Below are 17,708 nucleotides of genomic sequence, written 5' to 3'. Positions count from 1 at the left end.
CTGCTGTCGTCAAATCCTTGAAATATTTTTGTGGTGCTCCTCCTCTTCTTACAAAACCCCTTTCTACTTACAAAATTGTGTAAAATTAAGAAATTCCATAAAACTTATCAAATTGCATTAAATTAAAAACAATAAAGTGCAAAAAACCTCCTTAAATTATGTTTGAATTTGTAAATAACTCCTTTGAACTATATTTTGTGCATAAAACACCCTAAACTATCTCATTTTGTTGCAACATATCCCAAACACTATACTATATTTCATTAAATGACCATAATGCAACTTCTTATTGAATTACATTTAATATATTTTTCTTATCTAAATAAATTATGAAAAAATTATATTTTTCATTAAATTTGCATAAATTTACCTTTAATTTTTAATTAATTATTTTTTAAAAAAATTTAATTATTAATTTTTTTAATTTTTATGAATATATTATATGAAAAGACGGTATTTTTTTTTTTTCAAAAGTATTTTATTAAATTTTCATCAATATATTGTATGAAAAAAAAATGATATTTTTTTTACCATAAAAATGTTTAAATTGGCTGTAATACGTTTTATTATAAATAATAAAGTTTTAATAATAAGTTAATCAATTTAGAAAATGGAAGTTACAAATTTATTTATCTACTTTTTTTCATTTTTATGATAAAGTGATACTAAAAATAAAATTAAGGTAAATAGTATAATTAATATTTACATAAGAGAAAAGATAATAAAAATAATTTAGTAAAAAATGAAAATTTTAATGAGAAAGGGTAAAATAATCTTTTGTGATGAATTTTTTCTTAATTGTAACAAATCAATAGTTCAGGAGGCGGTTTTTAGTTTAGGGGGGTTATTTGTAAAAGGGCAATAATTTAGGGAGGTTTTTTGCACTTAACCCAATTAAAAATTATAATTATAATTTTAAAATTACAAAAATACCCTATCTTCCACCTACTCTTCACCCCTCTTTAAAACTTTTACATTTCTGATTTCTCTGTAAACCAAAACAAGAACAACCACCCAAACCCAATGTTGAAGGTAGTTCGTGAGCAGTATGAGGAGTTCGTTCCACGTATGCCAAGAAATCTGAGATCAGTATCCAAATGGAGATCCAAGCAACACAAGGGATTCTCTAGGTACGGAGATTGAGAAAAGGAAGGCCGACCTCAGTACCGTGCAAACTCGAGTTTGTCAGAGGATAAGTATTAATGCGGTGGTTCTTCCCATCTTAAAGGCTGATCAACACCCCTTTTTATAGTGTTTATCTCCTCGGTCAATGTCTTTTGGTCCTTTAGCTGAGCCCGCTCTTATCAAAAGGCTTGATGGTGTGATACCCCCTAATTTCGGAACACGGGTTGATCAAGTCCGCGCACAAACTCAGGGGATATCAAAACAATTAAAGTATTTAAACAAGCACGGATTACAAAATGACATAAAGAATAAAATAAAACGCTGAAGAAATCCAATTAATAGTAAATCCATTAATAACTTCCAAATGGTTACAACTCGGGAATCCCGTAACTCAAGGACCCCTTAACCAAAAGTTACTATTTAGAATTTCACCCAAATAAATACTAATATCAACTAAAACAAAACTAATATCCTACTTTTAAATAAATAGAAGGAATGGATAAGTCCTCCAGCTGCGGATCCTCAACCTTAAGACTTGACCTTCTAACAACCTGGAAAAAAAAATCGCGGGTTAAACCCTACGAGCAAGTTCTCTCTACCAAGCCTCTGAAAACCAATAAACATCTTTAACAAAACCATCCCTAATTAAGCTTTAACTTTAATATACGATGCTACAAATATATATAAATACTTATATATATAGTACAAGAATCCTATCTGTTAATGGGCATTAAATTATCAAAACCACTCATCAACAATTAATTATCAGTCATACCTAGACCAAGCCCCCCCTTTTATAATTTTCTCGTAAAGTAAACCCCACACACCTTAACTCCATCCTAAATAGTAATTTAGTCATCTAAGCATATAGCAATTTAAATATGCACCGGCAAATCAACCATGCCATTTATAAATATATTTATATATATACTAGCAATTCAACCATGCTTCCTTCAGTATATTTACTTTTACAATTAATTAGCAATTCAACCATACTTCCCATATATAAAATTTATTCATAACCAATAAGACAGTATATCAAAGCCTTTGGCAACTCATCCATGCCTACAATTCAACCATGTACTAACTTTAAACTTAACTCTAAGTATAATTATACATAGACTTCACATGCATATAATAAGCATGTCCTTAATTTAATAACCGTGTATCTATTACGATTTAAATCAACCATACCATCCACGAATCAAGTCATACCAAACAAGATTTATAATATTTAATAATCTTAAATAATATGTATATACACATATATTTTATAATATATATATATGTGTGTGTGTATCATACATTTCATACTAATCGTTGACTATTTAAAATCATATCTACATATATATATACATATATACACCTCCTTTCATTGCAAATTTTTTTAATTAATTGTATTTATACCACTAAATGCTACTAGGTATTTTAGTAACACTTTGAGGCTCCCAGAACATCAAGAATACACCCTCTAATGATTAATTTTAACCCAAACAAGCTTAAGATAAATACTGAAAATTCACCGGAGTCTCAAGCAACTTTCCAGGACCTCACACGCATCCCGACGCGCCTTCACGCGCCGCCACATACCCCTAGACTACTCCCACGCGCCTCCACACGCTTCCCCTTACCGGCAAGCGCGTCCACGCGCCTGCACGTGCCCTCACGCACCTGAGCCACTCTCGGCGCGTGCTGGCAGCTCCTAATTGGTTGCTGTTTGGTGCTCTTGGTAAGCCGCGATGCACTGGATCCTCTCCCTTAATCAACTACATCTAACCATTGACACCGCATGTGTATCAACTTACAATGGACCGCATCACACCAGATCAATCCAACTAAATTAAATTAATCCTATGGCCTAGATCAACGAGTGCACCCTTTTCCTACGTACGCGACCACACTGGATAAAAATCCTATTGATGCGCAAATACTAGCCGCCTCCAGTGTGTTTGTTAAACAATTTAACATATATATATATAACAATTTCTAAATTAACATTAAAAATATAAATTAATTTCAGAAAATCTCAGAAAAATCCCAAAAGCTCTATTTATTATTTTGGGCCTAAATGAACATATACAATTAAATTAAAATCCACTTAATTTAATTAATCGTGCTACACAAGGTTAACGTAAAATATAAAAATTTTTAAAAAAATAAAATTTAATTAACCTCACATACAAGATCTAAATTATCAGAACAATGCATACATATATTCACATGTTTAGTTCTATAATTTTGTAAAGAATAAATATGCTCCTCCAATCTGAATAATAATTTAATTTAATAAAATAAAATTATAATTTCGATAATCAAGGTGATAAGTTTATGAGTTCTGAGAGGAGAAGTAGAAAAGAACTCGCCTTTTCTTTTCCAAATCCGGTCTCCTCTTACATTCTTTGATCCGGCCTCCTCTTCGTTAGCCCTTCTTCTTCTCTCTCTAATTCTCTTATTTTTTTAACGTGGAAAAACTACTAACCCTTATGTGTCTATTTATACACATCCAAAAACCTTAATCCTTTTCCCATTAGGATTATCATATAAAATAAATAATATTTATCTTTTAAATAATATATATACATACATATATTTTAATATAAATATATATATATATTACCTTCCATATATAACCATTAGTTAAATAAATTATATATACCTATATATATCAATATATAATTATATTGACATATATACCCCTCCACATGATTTAATAATAAATTAATATACACATGTAATTATATAGGTATAATTATGCAAAGATAATAATAAATATCCTCACAACCACGGGCCTTTACCAATTAACCCAACGAGGCTTCCTTCAAGCCCAATACCACATCCGTTGGTCCAACTTCCTTTAATCCCAATCCAAATAACTTAAATACCTAAAATAATGAAATTAAATTTAATAGCTACCAATAATCAACAATAAAGTTACACCAACATAAAATCACGCAAATCAAATAAACAATTCACTAACTAGTATTCCACAAATCAAACACCATATAAATTTAACAAATAAAAGTACAAAATATAATTTAATTAAAACAATACAATTTACCTACGCACTTAATTAAATAAAACAAATCACAACTATCAAGCACCTAATTAAATAAAACAAATCATTTAAATAATAATAATAATAATAATAATAATATAATATAAATTAATTTAATTAATAAATCCTTTTTAAAATATCGGGGTATTACAGATGGTCTCTTCTTCTGACGGATAAGACATTGATGGATGGGCTGCGGCGCTTTGCCCCCCAGTTAAAGGAGGTAATGGCGCTTCTTAATTAATATGGGTCTCATCAAACGTCTTTCACAATTAATGCGTTTCTTATCCTTCATTGCTCGAGCTTAGGTACCAAGTATCCTTTCCCCCTTGTGTTGGCCTCAGGCTGAGGCGACCCCTTGGATCTCAGCCACGTATCCACATGTCCTCAGATTCCCGTGCTTCAATGGGGATAGGTCCCTTTCGAGGTCCTGCCTTCATGACCTCGCAAAATCCTATCCCAATTTTATCCCGAGGTCCTCTTTGCCGAGACGGGAAGTGTGTAAACAGGTTAGTCGAGGTCGCTCTTTCAGAGAGCGTCCTCGAACGAGCCAGGGGGGGGAAGAGCCCATCCGACTGGATCGGGGCGCGTCCATAGTGGAGGAAGAGTAGCGACCCCTTCCTTGGCCAATGAGTTCAATTATCGGATAGGTAGCTCGAGAATACCTAATCCACCGTGGGCACGCTAGGTTAGCACTGGCCAGTCGTGCCTATGTTGCAGAGGTGGCGCCACGTAATCAGGTATCGTAGAGCGGTCATCAACACCCAAAATCTCAATAAACCCATCACCACCACTCAACATGGATTTCGTTTCTTCATAATTGTTTCTTCAAGCAAACTCATTCACTTTGAGAACTACTCGGGCTCGGCTCGAGTTGAGTTCAGTTCATGTTAGTTTATTTATTAAACGAGACGAGTTCAAACAAAATTATTGAGCTCGATTATTAAACGAGCCAAGCTCAAACATCCCTCTGCTCAGCTCATTAGTTCGTAAACACAGTTGCGGACAAGATCAACTTAAAGCTCGTTTTGAGTTTGTAAAATACATACTTATATGTACACATATATACATTTTCTTATATATCTCGTTTTGAGCTTGTAAAATACATACTTATTTGTACACATATATACATTTTCTTATATATCTATGTTACAATAGGTTCAACCATTTGAATTTATCTAAACTCAAGCCCAACAATCCAAACCAACCCAATTGTTATATTATTTTCTCTTTTGAAAGACAAACTAGCTCAACCCATTCATTCCCAAGCCCAGTTTGATATTATTTCTCTCTTTTAAAAAGAAAACTAACCCAATCCATTTTCATTCCCAAGCCCATATCCCTTTATGATAGTAATGATCTAAATCCTCCATCTCCTCTCAAATGATCGAAATCGAGGGTGGGATTTGGAGATCAAATAGGGAAGATCAATGGGTATTCAAACACTAATATATGAATCTATGCATCTTCCATGTTCGATCTCCAAAATCCTCAATCCCCGATTTCGATATGTTTATTTTGAATTTTAAAGGATAGGATTGAAAATTCCATATATAAATATATCTACATACTATATATATATATATATATATATATATAAAGCAGCGGCAACCCTAATTAGATTGGGGATTATCCTTTCTAGGGTCTATCTACAGAAGAAGAGATGCCGAGAAGAGTTAACGAAGTGATGGATTGGTCAATTTGCAGTAACAATGCATTAGTATTAGTTGGGGTGTTTTCAAGTGTGTAGTTGGTGGTGGTAGTGCCTTATGCGTTTGTTCGCTTCTACAAATTATACCAAATGTCTTTAGAGAACCTCGTCAAAGCCTAGGCAGTATCATTGTCAATTGTTTTATGGCATTTGTTTCATGTATTCTGATGGTGGTACCTACTATATTTTTTATCATAATATGTGTTCTGTTTGTACCAGAGTGCATCAAAAGGTTAAAGGGTCTCTGTCTTCGCCACGAGGAGGAGGCATTGCTAATATAGAAGTATGTGGGATAAATGTTTTTAATTATATGGTCCTGTGTTAATAACCCTATCTCTATTAGGATTAGTATTATTATATATGTATTTTTGTGACAATTGGATTAATTAGTGTATTCCTTAATTTTTCCTTTTTTTTTTTTTTTTTTTATTTGATTTGAAATTCAAACTGAAATGCTTGATAGGTTAGAAGGATGAAGGATGAAGTGAAGTTGATATTGGTTTACCATTCATTCAATTGCTATTTCAAGTTTTCGATGCTGAAGTTTTCTTATTACTTTGGCAGGATGTAGACCCATTCTATTGATACAAAAATGGTGTGTTTTCACTATTATGATAGTTCTGAGGTTGGGACTGTTTTTTTATGGTGCTTTAATACTAATAATATGTGCCGCGGGGAATTCTTTTTCTGGATCCACTATCCCAGATTTTCTTAATAGAGAATTGTAATATACATGTTTTTGTTGATAGATTTGCAATTTTTTTTCTGTTTTTGGTATAAAAAAAATTTCTAAGAAGCTTAAGAAAATGAAAATCATGGAGATTGAACCTGTCATGCTATTTTGTAATAAGTTATTGGCTACTTTTTTCTGAATTCAAATTTACATAAATTATGTGTCGTGGGGCTCTAAAACTTTGAATTTATGAATGGTAAAAGCTGATCCACTCCATGCTTTTTGCCACTGCTCTTAGATGTGATTTTTTTTTTTTTTTTTCTCTCTCATAGGCAAGAAAGATGATTTCAATGAGTCAAAGGAAAACACATTACAAATTTTGGCAGTCCACCGAGACTGCTTCTTATATGAAAGTTTAAAGATTATATCTATTGCCAACAAGAGTTATTTTCTTTATGAATGAAAGTATCGTTATGATGTTTGACATGTATTTATCTATTTATTATGAGTTTTTTAATAAAAGGATTTATAATTAAATAAGGATATATTTAAAGAAAATAAAATAATTTTTACGAAACTCTACCACAAAAAAATATTTATTAATTGATATGAAAAGATTTTTTAAAAGAGTTTCTATCAAAAGATACATGTTAGATGTGATAGAGTTTTTTTTATAAATAGAAAATAAAATAGGTAATTTGTAATAGAGTTTTATGAAAATGATTTTATTATTTTTTTAAATATATCCCTCATAACAAATAGATAAATAAGAGGATAACACAAATTACCTATTTATCTATTTACAAATTACTTAAAAATTCAAATCTATAATAAATTATTACCTAAGAAAATTCAAATTATACTAAATTTTAAATTACCTAATAAATTCAAATTTTTGAATTTATTATCTTACAAGACTCAAACTCTACCACAAATTACCTATTTTATTTTATTTTATATAAAACTTTATCACATATAATTTATAATGATTATCATGCTTGCATCATTAGGCTAATTTTGCTGCGAATTGAATCACTAGTGTTTTCACGTGGAGCAATACCACGTGGGTTACCTATGTTTCAAACCCAAATATATTTTGAATTTTAGAGGATAGGATTGAAAATTCCTTATATAAAAAGGAGCGGCAGCCCTAATTAGATTAGAAAGGTCTTTCGACAGAGGAAGAGATAACAACGATATGGGTATTGATTGGCAAGAAGTGATAACCTGTGTGTTCTTTGTGGTATTGTGTGTGTTCTGTGTGGTATTGTGTGTATTATTTGTGGGTATGATTGCATTTTATTTAATTTTTATAAGTCTCGTAGCTATCATCGGGGTTGGCCAACAATTAGTTCAGATGGCACCAGAGTGCATCAAAATGTTAAAGGGTCTCCGTCATCACCACGAAGAGGAGGCGGCCACCAAAAAATTGCTGGAAGAAGAGGCCGACAAAGTATAGAAGTATGCTTGTCCCACTGTTCCATTCACGTTTGGCCTCACTTATTGAAAAAGTAAAATTCTTAGGTGTTTTTTTATGGTGCTTTAATACTAATATGTGCAGTGGGGAATTCTTTTTCTGGAACAACTATTCCAAATTTTCTTAATAGAGAATTGTAATACACATGTTAGAGAATAGCTTGAAGAAGAAGAAATTTGGGGAAGAACCCTAATCAGTAATTAAAATCAATCATGGAAACTAACATCGGAGTTTGCATATAATAATTAGATTTTCCCTTCATCAGCCTGTTGACCTTATTATTCCCATATCTTTATTTTGAAAATCATAAACTTAGGGATCAAGAGTTTTTTCTTTATTAAGTATTGTAGGAAAATCATATACTTAGGAATCAAGAGTTTTTTCTTTATTAAGTATTGTAGGGATCAAGAGTTCAACGAAGGAACAATTCTGGTATGTGTACTCCCAGAGTGTTATTCTAAAATCTCTTTCAAAAAACTGCATGCCCGAGCTATTGAACTTTATCATATAGGACGCAATGCATAATTAATTTAAATGTGGAGGATTAGATAAGTGGAACTGCTTCGTCATCAGCACTGGCATGCAGGGAATTGAGAAAAATGTTTTGCAATTGAACCGGCTGATTTATGCCTGGTAACTACTATCAGGGCTTGCAAACAATTTGTTGAGATTGCATCAGAGTGCATCAAAATGTTAAAGGTTCTCCGTCATCACCACGAAGAGGAGGCGGCGGCGGCCATCAAAAAATTGCTGGAAGAAGAGGCCGACAAAGTATAGAAGTATGCTTGTCCCACTGTTCCATTCACTTTTGGCCTCTCATATTGAAAAAGTAAAATTCTTAGTTGGGACACTGTTTTTTATGGTGCTTTAATACTAATCAAGAGTTTTTATCTTTATTAAGTATTGTGGGGATCAAGAGTTCAACGAAGGAGATTTTGTTCTGGTATATGTACTCCCAGAGTGTTATTCTAAAAACTCCTTCAAAAATATGCATGCCCGAGCCATTGAACCTTACAATATCTTTGTAAGCTAGGAGGCAATGCATAATTAATTTACTTACCATTAGATATGGGGATTAGTAAACTTTCAATGTGGAGGATTTGTCACCTTATTTCCCCATCTGGTGTGTCCATAAGTGGAACTGCTTCATCGATCATCAGCACTCCATTCTAGGTTGCGCAACCTAGAGATCAGATTATAAATGTCCTTGATAGCCTAATCACTGCTTTGCCACAATGTTACTCTTGGCATTGTTGTCTACTTCATGCATAGACAAATCGGCCAGGCCTTTTTCTTATAATTATTTTTAAGTTTTTGAATTTATTTGGTATTTTTCCCTTAAGTTTCGTGTTTTAGTTTGTTTCCCTTATTTGGTTGTCTATGCTCTAATTTCTAGGTTGTTCCTAGAACGGTGGACGAGGACCGTTGCCTAGTTCAACTATAGAATGCTTGAACATCAGTGCCACTGCTCAATTTCAAGTTTTAGAGCATCCACTTTGTTAAATATCAAAAGTTAGATCGGTCTCAAGTCCTTCCTCTCCAGAACCCTACTCTGGCGCGATCAGAACTAGATAAAGTCCCTTTTTGGTTTGTTTTCTATAACAGCCTTTTATGTAAGAGAATTAATCAGACTTGATTTGACAGGTTATTATAAATTTTAGATATTTTTCTGCTCCATTATTTTTTTGTCCCACCCCTAATTGTCCTCTTCTCACCCCTTTCCTCTTGTCGGCAATGGGTTTTGAACTTGCATCTATTTATGGGTTTTGAACTAGGGCATGTTTTTGTTTGATAGATTTGCAATTTTGAACTTTGGCATCTATTTATGCGTTCAATCGCGTGTCTATATATATATATATATTCTTCTGTCCATGCATTATTTCATTTTCTTTTCTTTTTTTGTTTCAATTGTCTTTAAATGGATTCATTATTTCCTTCTTCTTTGTTTCTTTCATTTTTTCAGTTTTTTTTTAAATGGATTATGTATATATTAAATATTATTTATTTATACTTTAGATGTGAATTTTTAGTTTATTTGAAAAAGATAGAAGTGAATAGTTTAGTAAAGAGAGAGGGAGATAGAAGTATATAGTGGTGATGGGATGGATAATAGCACTTCTTGAATTTTAGTTGAAGTAAAATTGTATAATTAAGTTTTTATTATTTGTAAATGATAAAAGTTAATGATTTAGGAAAGAGTATGAGTGGTAAAGTTTGACACGACCCGCCAACATGACTCGAACAGGACACGAGTTAAACGGGTTTGAATTGACCTTAAACGAATTCAGGTCATAAACAGGTCAACACGATTAACCCGTTTAGTTAATCATGTCGTGTTTGGGTTGATGGGTTCGACCCGTTTATACCTGTTTAACTATATGTATCATAAGTAAATTTCTATTTAAGTTTCAAAATAACTATCTAAACTTGTATCTTATAATTTATTTTTTTTGTAGAATAGAGATTATTTAGTATTTTGGTTGGATTGAAATTTATATTTTTTTTCTAGTATTTAATGTTTAATTGAATATTATTAATAATTTAAATAATAAATTATTTGATTTTATTAAACAGGTAATTAAATGGGTTACACGTGTAACTCGTTTAATAAACAGGTCGAGTTAGTGTTAAGGGTTTCTGACACAATTATTAAACGGGTCATATTTGGGTTGAGTTGTTTAGTAAAATGTCTTTACATCGACACGACATGATTACAACCTGCGAACACGAATTGCCACCCCTAATGAATAGCAAGAAAGAAGTATAGTGGTGATGGAGAGAATAAAATTTAAGAAAAAGGGTAATGTCGTTTTACAAAATTAGATTTTAATGCTTCAGGAACAATGTATTAATTATAACTGTTTTTTTACCGTGACTGCAATGATGATTCGGATTACATTTCAACTTGAAACAAGTGTTTATGTTTAAGCTTTGAGATATAACCAATGGTGAATACATGAGAGTGTCTTTTGGTTGATCGGATAAACCTAAGCCTTTAATTGAAAACTAGGTTATAGTATAATTGAGGCTTCCTAATCAAGTTGTTGTGCACATGACAACATTACTTAATTAATGTGACTGTATTTTTTTTTATTTTGGGCTGGAACAATCTTCACAAGTCTTAAAAGATCGGAAATGCAAAGTCCACTAAAGAGCAAAATGTCATTCTCTTATGAGACAAGTTTCAGTACTACATGGATGAACTATAATTGTTCGAGCGTTAATTAGGTTTAGTAGGCCCCATGGGCCAGCCCAACAACTAGAAGACCAGACCTGCCCAAGCCCTTACTCGCCGAGCTTTGACTAATCAAAATGAAGAGAAGGTTCAGGTTACCATAGATGTTAAAGTAGATTTGAAAATTTCAAGCTTAGTGTCACGAAGTGATTCCTAAGACGCTTGGAGGATGGAAGACACACATGCTGGTTGGCAAAGAGCAGAGTTTGACTGGGAATGGTTCCAGGGAAGGGGCGTGCAGGAGCACAGGATGGTACCTCTTCAGAGTTCAGGCAGGTCGACTCGGTTCAGTTCGAGGTGCTTGTCGCTGGTCGTGGACTTGACTATGAAGAAGGGAGTTGGCCATCCCTGCACAAACTGGTCGGGAGCTGGAGCCGTTCCCCTGACGAGGCCATGGCAGGCCGAAACCAGTCAGCATGTATCCTTGGGAGGGCAGGTCGTGGTGGCTGACGAGGGCGCTTGCGCGAGCTGAAGCAACGCCTTGGTGCCGCACGGGCCGTGCCGCTGCGCCAAATCTCTAGGCCCGTGACAAATGGTATCAGAGCAGGACTTGGGGTAAAGCACGGTGGGGTGCCCCCTTGTCGGTCCTGGAGGGGTCAGAGAATGAAGACGGTGCATTGAAGTTGCGTCGATGAGGAGGAATCAATGCAGTTGGGGGGGAGAGCCTCCATCTCCCCAGGAAGAGGCGTCCGTTGAAGTTGCGCATTGAAGGGCCGGAGGGCCGCGCACACCAAAGTTCGTGCTTAGTCCTTGGGTGATGCAAACCATGGTGAAGGGCGAGCATCAAGTCGGCAGGAGGCCATTGCTTGCTCGGGATGTCGCGGAGGCGGCATGACGGAGAAGAGTCACGTCCTTGAGGAGTGGACGTCCCCTTGGTCCGAGGCCTATCATTGGGCGAGTGCAGTGCAGGGAGCTGCACAAGGAAGCGATGGTGGGAAGGCGAGCATACCGCATGGAGGCAGACTTTGGAAGGGAGTGGACGCAGTAGTGAAGCGCCGCACTGCGACGAGGACGTCGCAGGATTTGGGTGGGGGAGAATGTCACGAAGTGATTCCTAAGACGCTTGGAGGATGGAAGACACGCATGCTGGTTGGCAAAGAGCAGAGTTTGACTGGGAATGGTTCCAGGGAAGGGGCGTGCAGGAGCACAGGATGGTACCTCTTCAGAGTTCAGGCAGGTCGACTCGGTTCAGTTCGAGGTGCTTGTCGCTGGTCGTGGACTTGACTATGAAGAAGGGAGTTGGCCATCCCTGCACAAACTGGTCGGGAGCTGGAGTCGTTCCCCTGACGAGGCCATGGCAGGCCGAAACCAGTCAGCATGTATCCTTGGGAGGGCAGGTCGTGGTGGCTGACCAGGGCGTTTGCGCGAGCTGAAGCAACGCCTTGGTGCCGCACGGGCCGTGCCGCTGCGCCAAATCTCTAGGCCCGTGACATTAGGCCCATCTAACAATTTTAAAGTGAAAGAGTTTGAACGGACGAAAGCTCCCATCAGTTTCGGCTCCTTTATTCAAACTCTTCGACGTTAATAGGTTTAGTCTTGTTCAGGAGATGTCTTGTTCTTCTGTTTTTTTTTTTTTATAAGTAAATGTATATTAACAAAGGCTTGCAAAGGGGGGAGCAAATCCTTAACAAAGCAAACAAAAAAGCACAAAGCGCCATTGCAACAATAAATTGTGAACAAAATCCAAAAAATTGTCCAAAGATGAACAATTTTCCCCAATAAGCTGGCGCCATTGCACAAAGCGCCATTGCACATATTCATTGATGATTGAAGACAATACATCCATGACTATGACAAATAAGAAGGGAGACAATGGATCACCTTGCCTTAATCCCCTCTTGCCCTTAAAAAAAGTCTTGGAACTCACCATTTATTGCAATGGTGAAGGAAGGTGAGATGATACAAGCTTGCATAAGTGAGACAAACTTAGTAGGGATATTGAGAAGTTGGAGGCTGATAGGATAAAATAGTTGGATTCAGGTGTACGACAATAAGTCAAACCAAACGCAAACATCAAATTTAACAGAGTAGTCATATAATAAGAATGAACCAAAAAATAAATAAAAATAAAAAATTATGTAGCCAACTCTATTCATGATGTGGGGATAAAGGTAAGAATGATATGATAAACTGCTGACAATTATTTTTTCCCCCACAATTTTTTTTTTTTCTAAAAGAAAAAATAAAACAAATAATTCAGCAAAAGATAAGTCCAGTTAAACATGTTAATTTTCCAATATAACAACCGCAATTTAGGTAATTAATTCATTTTTCTTATAACTTGTGTTATGATAAATACATCGAATCAAGATAAAATCAAGAATCATGATAGATAATAAACACGTCATATAAATAGCATAAAGATTTAGCCCAGTTTGGTAAAATCTACATCTACGTGAAGTTACAAGTTTCAAATTTTCACTTTCTTTCCCTTGATTTTCAGTGTCTCAATCTATCCTAATCCAAACCTTATATATTGAGTTACAAGATAAACGAGTCAAAAAAAATTTCTTCGGATATAGTGGGCTTGGGCTCACACAAAGCTCATCCAACAGGTGGTCAAGTGATAAAATGAGATGCGATGCGACCCAACTCCAAATTAAATATATTATTCGGTTCACAATAATTGATAGTCATAACATTTAATACATATATTTTTTAATAAAATATAAAAGGTGGAGTACAATTATAGGAGAGGAGAATGCGAATATTGCCTCTCTAAATTTATTATTTGTATTTCAAATAAATAAAATTGTGGTTGATAAAGTTTAAGAGTATTGTAGAGAGAGTGAGAAGATTATAAAATGTTTGATGATTTGTAAAAGCCATAAATTATAAAATTTTTAAGAGAAGGGAATAATTTTGCATATAAAAGTGAAGTAGAAGTAATTGATAAAGTTTTAGGAGTTTCGTAGAGAGAGTAAGAAGATTACAGGGTGTTTGACAAGTTGTAAAAGCCATATAGATTACATAATTTCGAGATATTTATAAGATATTTAAGTAAAGGGGAGATTAGCATGTCTATAAATAGATGTGATTCATCCTTTCCATAAGTCTTAAAAAAATTGTCATTTAATAAATTATTTATGTAAATTTAGGAAAATTTAATGGGGACCGAGAATATACGGTGACTTATCATGACTCTTGGAGCAATACGACTTGGTTTAGGTATGTTTCAAACTTTCAAATGTATTTTGAATTTTAGAGAATAAGATTTTTCTTTTCAAAATATTATTGACATTTGCTTTATCTACATTGTCATATGACGTGAGATCCTTAAATGCCGTTTTATATATTTTAGATTTTTTTTATGGTATGTTATTTGAAATAGTGAACTTTACACCAACTGCTTATGGTAAGTTAGTTTGTTTTTGTTTTGTAGAATTTTTTTTACTAAATTTCTAGTGTGTGTTTGACATAAACTTAATTATGGGGTCTGAAGTGCTAAAAAAAGTTAAAATATTCTAATGAAAATGTCGAATCACTGAAAGAGAGAAAGAGGTGGGAAGATGGAATTATCTGAATAGTCAGAAATCCAGAAGAATTTGGTAGTTGAATTGTTTGCGTGGAAGCTAGTGTCAAAGGACATACCTGATGTTTCCTGTCATGATGATATACTTATAAAGTTCACTGCTTGAGAATAGGTACAACACTTGTTTATTGACGGGTAAGTAAAAAATTGATGCTTATCGTTCATGTGACGTAATAATAACGTGACAAGTGTTCTTATTATGTAAGGAAAAGAAAGTTATTTAAGTTAAATCTAGTAGGATCCAAATCAAACCTATATCTAATTATCTCTTTTCCATACTGCTCTATTGCCTTAATTCTTAAGCTTAAAGAATCACAACTACAAGTATCTTACTCAAATCAAATTCATGAAAGGAATTGGATTAGGATTTTCGATTGCTTTTTATTCTTTTGAAGCGTGGCTTGTGTTGTTTAGTCCTCCATTGCCTTCTTGTTGAAAAAAAAAAAAAAAACAAACAAACAAATTGTTTGTGTAAAAGTAGATGCTTGCACTTGTTAATCGTGTCTTATCCCACATGTGAAAATAAATATGAATCTATTATTGTTTTACAATTATTCAACCAAAAAGAATTCTTAGGAAAAAAGATTTTATTTTTTTACCAAATCATGATTAAATACTTTTTTTTTTATTTGAATAATGTTAATAAGCCTATTTTAACGCAAATACTCTAACAGGGAATGGCTAAGTTTACAATTGAACTCTTAAGTCTCACCATCATCAAAAAGCTTGATCCAATTCCTTTATAATTTTTTTAGATTTTATGAGAAAGAGAAATAATTAAATTAGGATTTAATTCAGATTTTATTAAGTTTAACCCAAATAACTTTTTAAATCTTTTATTTCTTATTTTATATTAGAGGGACACTTGTCACTTTATGCTCCTGCCACATGGGTAGTAAGTATGAAATTTTTACTCAAAGCATTGTCCTGAGAATAGTTGCAAAAAACAAACAAACAAACAATTGAAAAAGAAAATATTTATTTTTTAATAAATAAAATTTTAAAAATAATATAATAATAAAGTGTAAAATGCTAAAAATGGTGCATACCAAAAACTTAGAATCTCCAAAATAAGTATAGAGCCGCGTCAACACAATTATTTATAAATTATTCATCTAAGTTTAGGGAATTTAATGGAAACTGAGAACGGACGGGTGACCCATTCTAACTCCGGAGCAATACGACTTGGTTTACATATGTTTCAAACTCTCAAATATATTTTGAATTTTTGAGAATAGGATTGGAAATTCCATATATAAGTATATCTATAGTGTATATATAACGCAGCCCTAATTAGATAGGGGATTATTCTTTCTGGATCTCTCGACAGAGGAAGAGACAACGATGACATGATGAAGGATTGAAGTAATGTGGCATTAGCATTTGTTACAGCGTCTGGTATGGTGTGTTTAACACCACCTGTGTTATTAATAAAAATCAAAAAAAATAATTAAATTGTCCATTATTTTATGTTAAAAAATCTCAATAGTCTTATATTTTAATGTGAAATACTATTGAAATAATGTAAAGTATCAAATTTCATACAAATTTTTTATTATTAAATATTTATTTATTTGTTAATGACATTTGATTTATGCTCTGTTTGGTTGGAGGGATGAATAAATTGATAGAAGGGGGAGGAGAAGGGATGGATGAGGCATTCCTAGGGAAGGGATGGATGTCTCCCTCAAATTTTGTTGAATTGGATGAAATGGATAGTAGAAAAGATGGATGAGGTGATAAATTATTTTTGGTTGGTTGGAAGGAAGAGAAAAAAGAGTTTTTATATTCTTTTTACCAATATACTCTTATTATTTAAAATTATATATTTATTCCAAGTTTATAGTAAGGTTAGAAATGGAAAATATATATTTTTGCTAATTGTTACTTCTTTCTCGCTCCTATTCCTCCCAATTTTGGGCCGATAGAAAAATACAAAGAAAGAAAGGAGGGATGCTTCATCCCTCCTTGCTTCCTTCCTCTTTTCCCTTCCGTCTAACTAAACACAAAAAAATTGTTCTCCACTCTCTCATCCATCCCTCCCTCCGAACAAATATAGCATTAGGTTTTTTATTTTAAGAAATAAAAATTAAAAAGGTAATGTAATATGGTGGTTTGGTTTAACAGATTTTATTTTATTTTATTAACCTATTACTAAAAACTTTAGAATGATTTGTACTGATTTGATTTGGTTTGATATATCGAATATATATATATATACACACACACAAAGCAGCCCTAATTGGATTGTGATTATCATTTTTAGGTCACTCTTTATATAATATATATATTAAGGAGGCACAAGAGATGTGAAACTTTATTTAACATATATATTGAGAGTTAGAGTGATCATAGAAAAAAAAGAGAATTTTCAGGGTGAAGAAGTTTCTAATTTTTTTTTTTTAAATTACTTTTTATTGTTGTAATTAGTGATATTAGTAAATATTAAATTTAAAAACTAAAAATAGTAATAGTGATTTTGTATTAAAAAGAAATAATATAGGTGATTTAATGGTCACTGATAAATTTATTTTAAATATTAGAAGATATGATTGAAAATTCCATATATAATATATATATATATATATATATATATATATATATAACCAACCCAGTCGTAATTAGATTGGTACTATCCTTTTCTAGGGCTCGATCTTTTTATTATATAATAAAGAGGAGTGAAACGTTTATTTAACATATTTTGAGAGTTAAGAGAGATTTTGTTTCCAACCAGTGATTTTAAATTTTGTGAATTTTCAGATACATACATGGATGTTGAATTCAGGACCGATTACTCCAATGTGGGGAGGAATGCACAGTAACGTATCATTAGCGTTTGTTATTGTGTTATACCATGTGTTCTTTGTGGTAGGAATGCCTCTCTTGATGGTTTCGATTGT

The sequence above is a fragment of the Cornus florida genome, unplaced genomic scaffold (assembly GCF_030987335.1).
Source record: "Cornus florida cultivar Cherokee Brave unplaced genomic scaffold, ASM3098733v1 CherokeeBrave_3.0.0_Hap2_Chr02, whole genome shotgun sequence".
NCBI lineage: Eukaryota > Viridiplantae > Streptophyta > Magnoliopsida > Cornales > Cornaceae > Cornus > Cornus florida.
Note: the sequence above shows the minus strand (reverse complement) of the source record.